At 41.3% G+C, this 6,000-nt stretch overlaps 1 protein-coding gene across 2 annotated transcripts in view; it reads left to right on the top strand.

Moving 5' to 3' along the window:
- The window catches only part of LOC127630492 (paxillin-like), a 47,507-nt gene continuing 41,507 nt past the window's right edge, over positions 1 to 6,000 (top strand). For both annotated transcript variants that reach the window (XM_052108060.1, XM_052108058.1), the window contains exon 1: positions 1 to 140. The gene's annotated coding sequence lies outside the window, so the exon portion shown is untranslated. The remainder of the gene's footprint in view (positions 141 to 6,000) is intronic.

The following is a 6,000-nucleotide window of genomic DNA, read 5'->3' as shown; positions in this document are numbered from 1 at the left end:
CCGCCTCAGACCTGCGCCTTTCAAACAGCAGGACAACTTCAGCACAAACTTGTGTGGTGTAGTAATAACGGACTCATTCTTCTCCAGATTCGGATATAGGAGTAAAGCGCCTCTGGAAGCCGGGGACATGGATGATCTAGGTAAAAATACGCATATTTCAACATCTTGTTTCCAATGAGACACAAACATAGCTGGGAAAACTAACGGAGGAAACAGAAGAAAAGGGCTAACTGCAGTAGCCAATGAGCTAACGCGGAGAAGCAGCGATACAAAGTAACACTTTCACGTTCTCATACATTCGATACAATGTAACTCTTCGCGTTCTATTCATTCGTTTTCTGTTACATTGACATCTTTAACAATTGTTAGAGAGTATCAAGCCTTCTAACATTTTTGAGGTGGAATATAACAAGTGTTTGGCTGAATGTATACTAAAAACCGTTACCTGATTGATTAGGTTATTTATCCCTTTAAAATGATGCTGAGTATGTGGAATTTGCTTATGCGTATTGCGTTTCATTTACAGCACATTTATTTACTTCAATTCACAGAGCGTGTATATGTATATATGTATGTATGTATGTATGTATGATATGTATGTATGTATGATATATATATATATATATATATAGCCTGATGATTATTTCATTGAGGTATCATATACCTGTCAAACTATATATGACCCATCAACAGTTTGCTCACTTGCTTCTATACAGAACAAACTTTGTTTTGAGCCATTGATAAAAGCTTTTAGTCTGGAGATGAGATGCATAATGTCTTTGTATTCATTTATTCAGCGTGCCTGGTCTCTTTTAAGAGTTTGACCCTGTGTGAGATTTGCTCTGTTGTCACTTTAAAGGAATTGTTCAAGCAAATATGACATTTCTGTCATCATTTACTCACTCTCATGTTGTTCCAAACCCATATGACATTCTTTATTCCGTGGAACACGAATGGGTTGTTTAGCAGAATTTCTGAGCTGCTCCCTTCCATACTGTCAAAGTGAATGTGGGTGACCGTGAATGTCAAGCTGCAAAAAGCAAAAAAAAGTGCTATTGGTTTATTAAGCAGGCAGATGTAAAATTTTCACATGGTAGACAATAAAAACTGGGGGGAAATCCCATAGACTTGCATCGAAAGAGGGCCTTGAGCTATATCTAGAGGCTAGAATACCATACAGACTTCACTGTGGGCTCTTTTGACTTGGTCAAGTCCAAGTTTAGTAGCTACCCAGAACACCTAAGCAACCACATCAACACCCTGCCAAAAACCCACCAAACATTTGTTCTACAGCTTTGATGTCCTCTGTGAGGAAGAATCGATGGTGGTGAGTGAGAGCAACCACAACCATCTGACTGTCTTGTTGTGGAGGCGTAATATTCTTAAACAGCTTCATTCTGCAGCCAGTGATAGCCTTTGTCACAGAAACAGTTTTCCATATGACTAATGGAGCCTGACTGTTTCTGACGCCTTCAGATGCTGATTGTGCGAGTTTGACTGGAAAAACTTTAAAGATTTATAGAAAATAAGAGCTGGCTATTTATTTGAACTGAAGAAAATATGGTGGTCTCTTGTGCTTAAAGGGGTCATGACATGGTTTTTTTTATTGTATTATTATGTTCCTTTAGGTGCAATTATAGTATTAATATATATTTTTTTAAGAAAAACTTTTAAAATCTAGTGATTTATGACCTTTTCCCACCCTGTTTCTCATCCTATGATTCAAACAGTCTGTTTTGGGGGCGTTTTCCATTTAAGACTTCAGTGTTAACGCCCACTGTTATGATTGGCTAACGTCAGTGCCTATATATCAATTATTGACGCTCCCAGCCAGAACAATATGCAAGTAAACTAAGTAAAAACACTGTGATTATTCATAATGAATGAAATTGCACTTTAAAAAGTAGTTTAAAGTTTAAAATAGATTACTTACAGTTTGCGCCGTCGTTGTTTCCAGAATAGTCGGCACGGACTTATCTTTGAGCAACAGTTTTCTGGCAAAGCCAGCATCATATTGAGATTTGTTCTCAAAACAGTCATCCTTAAAATGTACAGAACAAACGCTTAAGTTAACACTGCCGTGACTGGGACGTCCGCAAAAAATAAACTGCATCCATTTTTCACTGACGTCTGGATCTTTCGGCAGCTTATTCAGAGGTTTTGTTTGACCACAGCCAGGAACAGCACATCTGTGTGGCATCGTAATTTTCCTGTGCACAAGTAGTCTCTGTCAGAGCTCGCTGTCCATCGACTGAACACTTGTGAGGCGACGGCGATACTGAAATGAGCGTAGTTGTTTTGCGCTTAAAGCGTAGTTATCTTGTGCTGGAGGCGGTCATATGCAAACGCTGGTACGCCACTTCTAACCGACACGTCACTTCTAACCATGAATCCAGAACGAGCTGTATTTTGAGCTTGATTAAATAAATGATTCGTTTAGAATGGGGAGGACGTCTTAAAATATTAAACTTGCAGGACGTTTTAATGATACAAAGACCTCTTATATACCAAAAGATCAAGGCAAATTTGGTTTCTCATGTCATGACCCCTTTAAGTCTTCACCGCAATGCTAGGATGTTGTTGCAAGTTGCAAGGATGTTGACATTTGGTTGCTTAGGTGCTCGATTTGTTATTAGTGCATTGCTTGCTTGCCTTAGCGCGTTACATCTGCCGGGATTTCAGCTGTTCAGAGCGGGTAAAACAAGAGGCAGTAGGACATGCATTTGCGTCAATGAAAGTTGGTGTGCAGATGTAACAACCATGGCTGGACTGGGAAGAGAAATCAGCCCAGGATTTTACATGGCAACTGGCCCAAAAGTTGTTGAGTGGGGGTGGGGTCCATTTCGCAGTCAATTTCTGCATATCGCGATGCCATTTTTGTGCTCTGTTCTGCATAACACAGCGGCTCATTTTTGCTTTCGCGGCCCATTCGGCACGTATCGCAGCCGACCCACCGGCCCGCTCGGTTCTCCCGCTGGCCAGTCCGCCCCTGATCGGCCCCTAATGCCTGGTATGCCAGATTGCCAGTCCAGCCCTGGTAACAATGTTAAAGAAGATGTGCTGTCCTAATTTGGAAGCGCTCTTCATCAACTGTAAATCTTTCTACGTGTCGCAGGAGTTTTCCTCATTTATTCTGGTGAATATGTACATCCCGCTACAAGCATGCGTGAATGCAGAGCTGCATCAGCTGGCTGATCAGATCACAGACACAGAACAACAATACCCAGACTCACTTATTATTGTTCTGAGAGATTTTAATAAAGCTAACCTCACCCATGTGCTGCCAAAATACAGACAGCACATCACATGCCCCACCAGAGACAGAAATATTCTGGATCATTGCTACACAACAATAAAGGATGCATATTGCTCTGTCCCTAGAGCAGCTGTGGGACTCTCTGATCACTGTCTGGTACATCATCTTCCAACCTACAAGCAGAAACTAAAATCAGCTAAGCCTGTAGTAAAGACCGTAACGAGTCTTCACTTCACCCCAACATTGTCCCCCCTCACCATTCTGAAAAGCGTTGTGGCAGCAGTGGAGTCATTCAGGTTCCTGGGCACTACCATCTCACAGGACCTGAAGTGGGAGACTCACATTGACTCCATTGTGAAAAAGGCCCAGCAGAGGTTGTACTTCAATGCAGTTGAACCTGCCACCGTCGCTGCTGATACAGTTCTACTCAGTACTGTCTGTTTTGGTTCTGCGACATCAGAAGACTACAAAGGACAGATTGGACTGCTGAGAGGATTATTGGTTGCCCCCTCCAATCCCTTCTAGAACTGTACACTTCCAGAGTGCTGGAAAATCACTCTGGACCCCACTCTCCCAGCCCACTACATTTATGAACTGTTGCCTTCTGGCAGGCGCTACAGCGCTCTGAGCACCCAAACTGTTCCTGTGCCTGACAGTTATTTCCCTCAGGCTATCCATCTCACGAACAGTTAAAACTGCCCCATTGAGCAATAATTATGTGCAATACACAGCTTTCTCTGTTTATATTTCTCCAACATACCCTATCTCTTTTGACATACATTCCCTTGCATCTGTATATAATAGATTTTATTTCTACATACGAATATATATTAATATATACATAAATAAAAAAATTTTCAAACTAGTGTTTGTCTAGATATATTTATATTTTCTATTCACTTAAAAAAAATATGTATATATATATATATATATATATATATATATATATATATATATATATATATATATATATACACTCACCTAAAGGATTATTAGGAACACCATACTAATACTGTGTTTGACCCCTTTCAGCCTTCAGAACTGCCTTAATTCTACGTGGCATTGATTCAACAAGGTGCTGAAAGCATTCTTTAGAAATGTTGGCCCATATTGATAGGATAGCATCTTGCAGTTGATGGAGATTTGTGGGATGCACATCCAGGGCACGAAGCTCCTGTTCCACCACATCCCAAAGATGCTCTATTGGGTTGAGATCTGGTGACTGTGGGGGCCATTTTAGTACAGTGAACTCATTGTCATGTTCAAGAAACCAATTTGAAATGATTCGAGCTTTGTGACATGGTGCATTATCCTGCTGGAAGTAGCCATCAGAGGATGGGTACATGGTGGCCATAAAGGGATGGACATGGTCAGAAACAATGCTCAGGTAGGCCATGGCATTTAAACAATGCCCAATTGGCACTAAGGGGCCTAAAGTGTGCCAAGAAAACATCCCCCACACCATTACACCACCACCACCAGCCTGCACAGTGGTAACAAGGCATGATGGATCCATGTTCTCATTCTGTTTACACCAAATTCTGACTCTACCATCTGAATGTCTCAACAGAAATCGAGACTCATCAGACCAGGCAACATTTTTCCAGTCTTCAACTGTCCAATTTTGGTGAGCTCTTGCAAATTGTAGCCTCTTTTTCCTATTTGCAGTGGAGATGAGTGGTACCCGGTGGGGTGTTCTGCTGTTGTAGCCCATCCGCCTCAAGGTTGTGCGTGTTGTGGCTTCACAAATGCTTTGCTGCATACCTCGGTTGTAACGAGTGGTTATTTCAGGCAAAGTTGCTCTTCTATCAGCTTGAATCAGTCGGCCCATTCTCCTCTGTCCTCTAGCATCAACAAGGCATTTTCAGCCCACAGGACTGCCGCATACTGGATGTTTTTCCCTTTTCACACCATTCTTTGTAAACCCTAGAAATGGTTGTGCATGAAAATCCCAGTAACTGAGCAGATTGTGAAATACTCAGACCGGCCCGTCTGGCACCAACAACCATGCCACGCTCAAAATTGCTTAAATCACCTTTCTTTCCCATTCTGACATTCAGTTTGGAGTTCAGGAGATTGTCTTGACCAGGACCACACCCCTAAATGCATTGAAGCAACTGCCATGTGATTGGTTGATTAGATAATTGCATTAATGAGAAATTGAACAGGTGTTCCTAATAATCCTTTAGGTGAGTGTGTGTATATATATATATATATTATTATTATCTCTGTCTTTTGTTGTATTGTTTGTGCACTGGAAGCTTCTGTCAAGAAGACATTCCTTGTATGTGTAAGCGTGCTTGGCAATAAAGCTGATTCTGGTGGAGTGGTGGTGGTGTAGTGGTCTAAGCACATAAATACTTGGTAATCAGAAGGTTGCTGGTTCAAGCCCCACAGCCACCACCATTGTGTCCTTGAGCAAGGCACTTAACTCCAGGTTGCTCCAGGGGGATTGTCCCTGTAATAAGTGCACTGTAAGTTGCTTTGGATAAAAGCGTCTGCCAAATGCATAAATGTAAATGTAAATGATTCTGAAGTAAAAAAAAGTCCACCCTCAAGTCTCTATGATATTCTGGTCTGTAGGTGTCTCTTTTTTGGCAAATCTGATTACTTGGTCAAATAACAACACTCCTCTCCACACGATTTGAGTTATCATTCATGTCTGTACCAAAGTTGAATACTCTAGTTTAGGGTTTAATTCAAATCCTCTAAAGAATGTTCTTCATTAAACAAGTGAAGCTAAA

The sequence above is a fragment of the Xyrauchen texanus genome, chromosome 37, assembly GCF_025860055.1.
Source record: "Xyrauchen texanus isolate HMW12.3.18 chromosome 37, RBS_HiC_50CHRs, whole genome shotgun sequence".
Taxonomy (NCBI): Eukaryota; Metazoa; Chordata; class Actinopteri; order Cypriniformes; family Catostomidae; genus Xyrauchen; species Xyrauchen texanus.
This window is presented reverse-complemented; position numbering and strand designations above follow the sequence as displayed.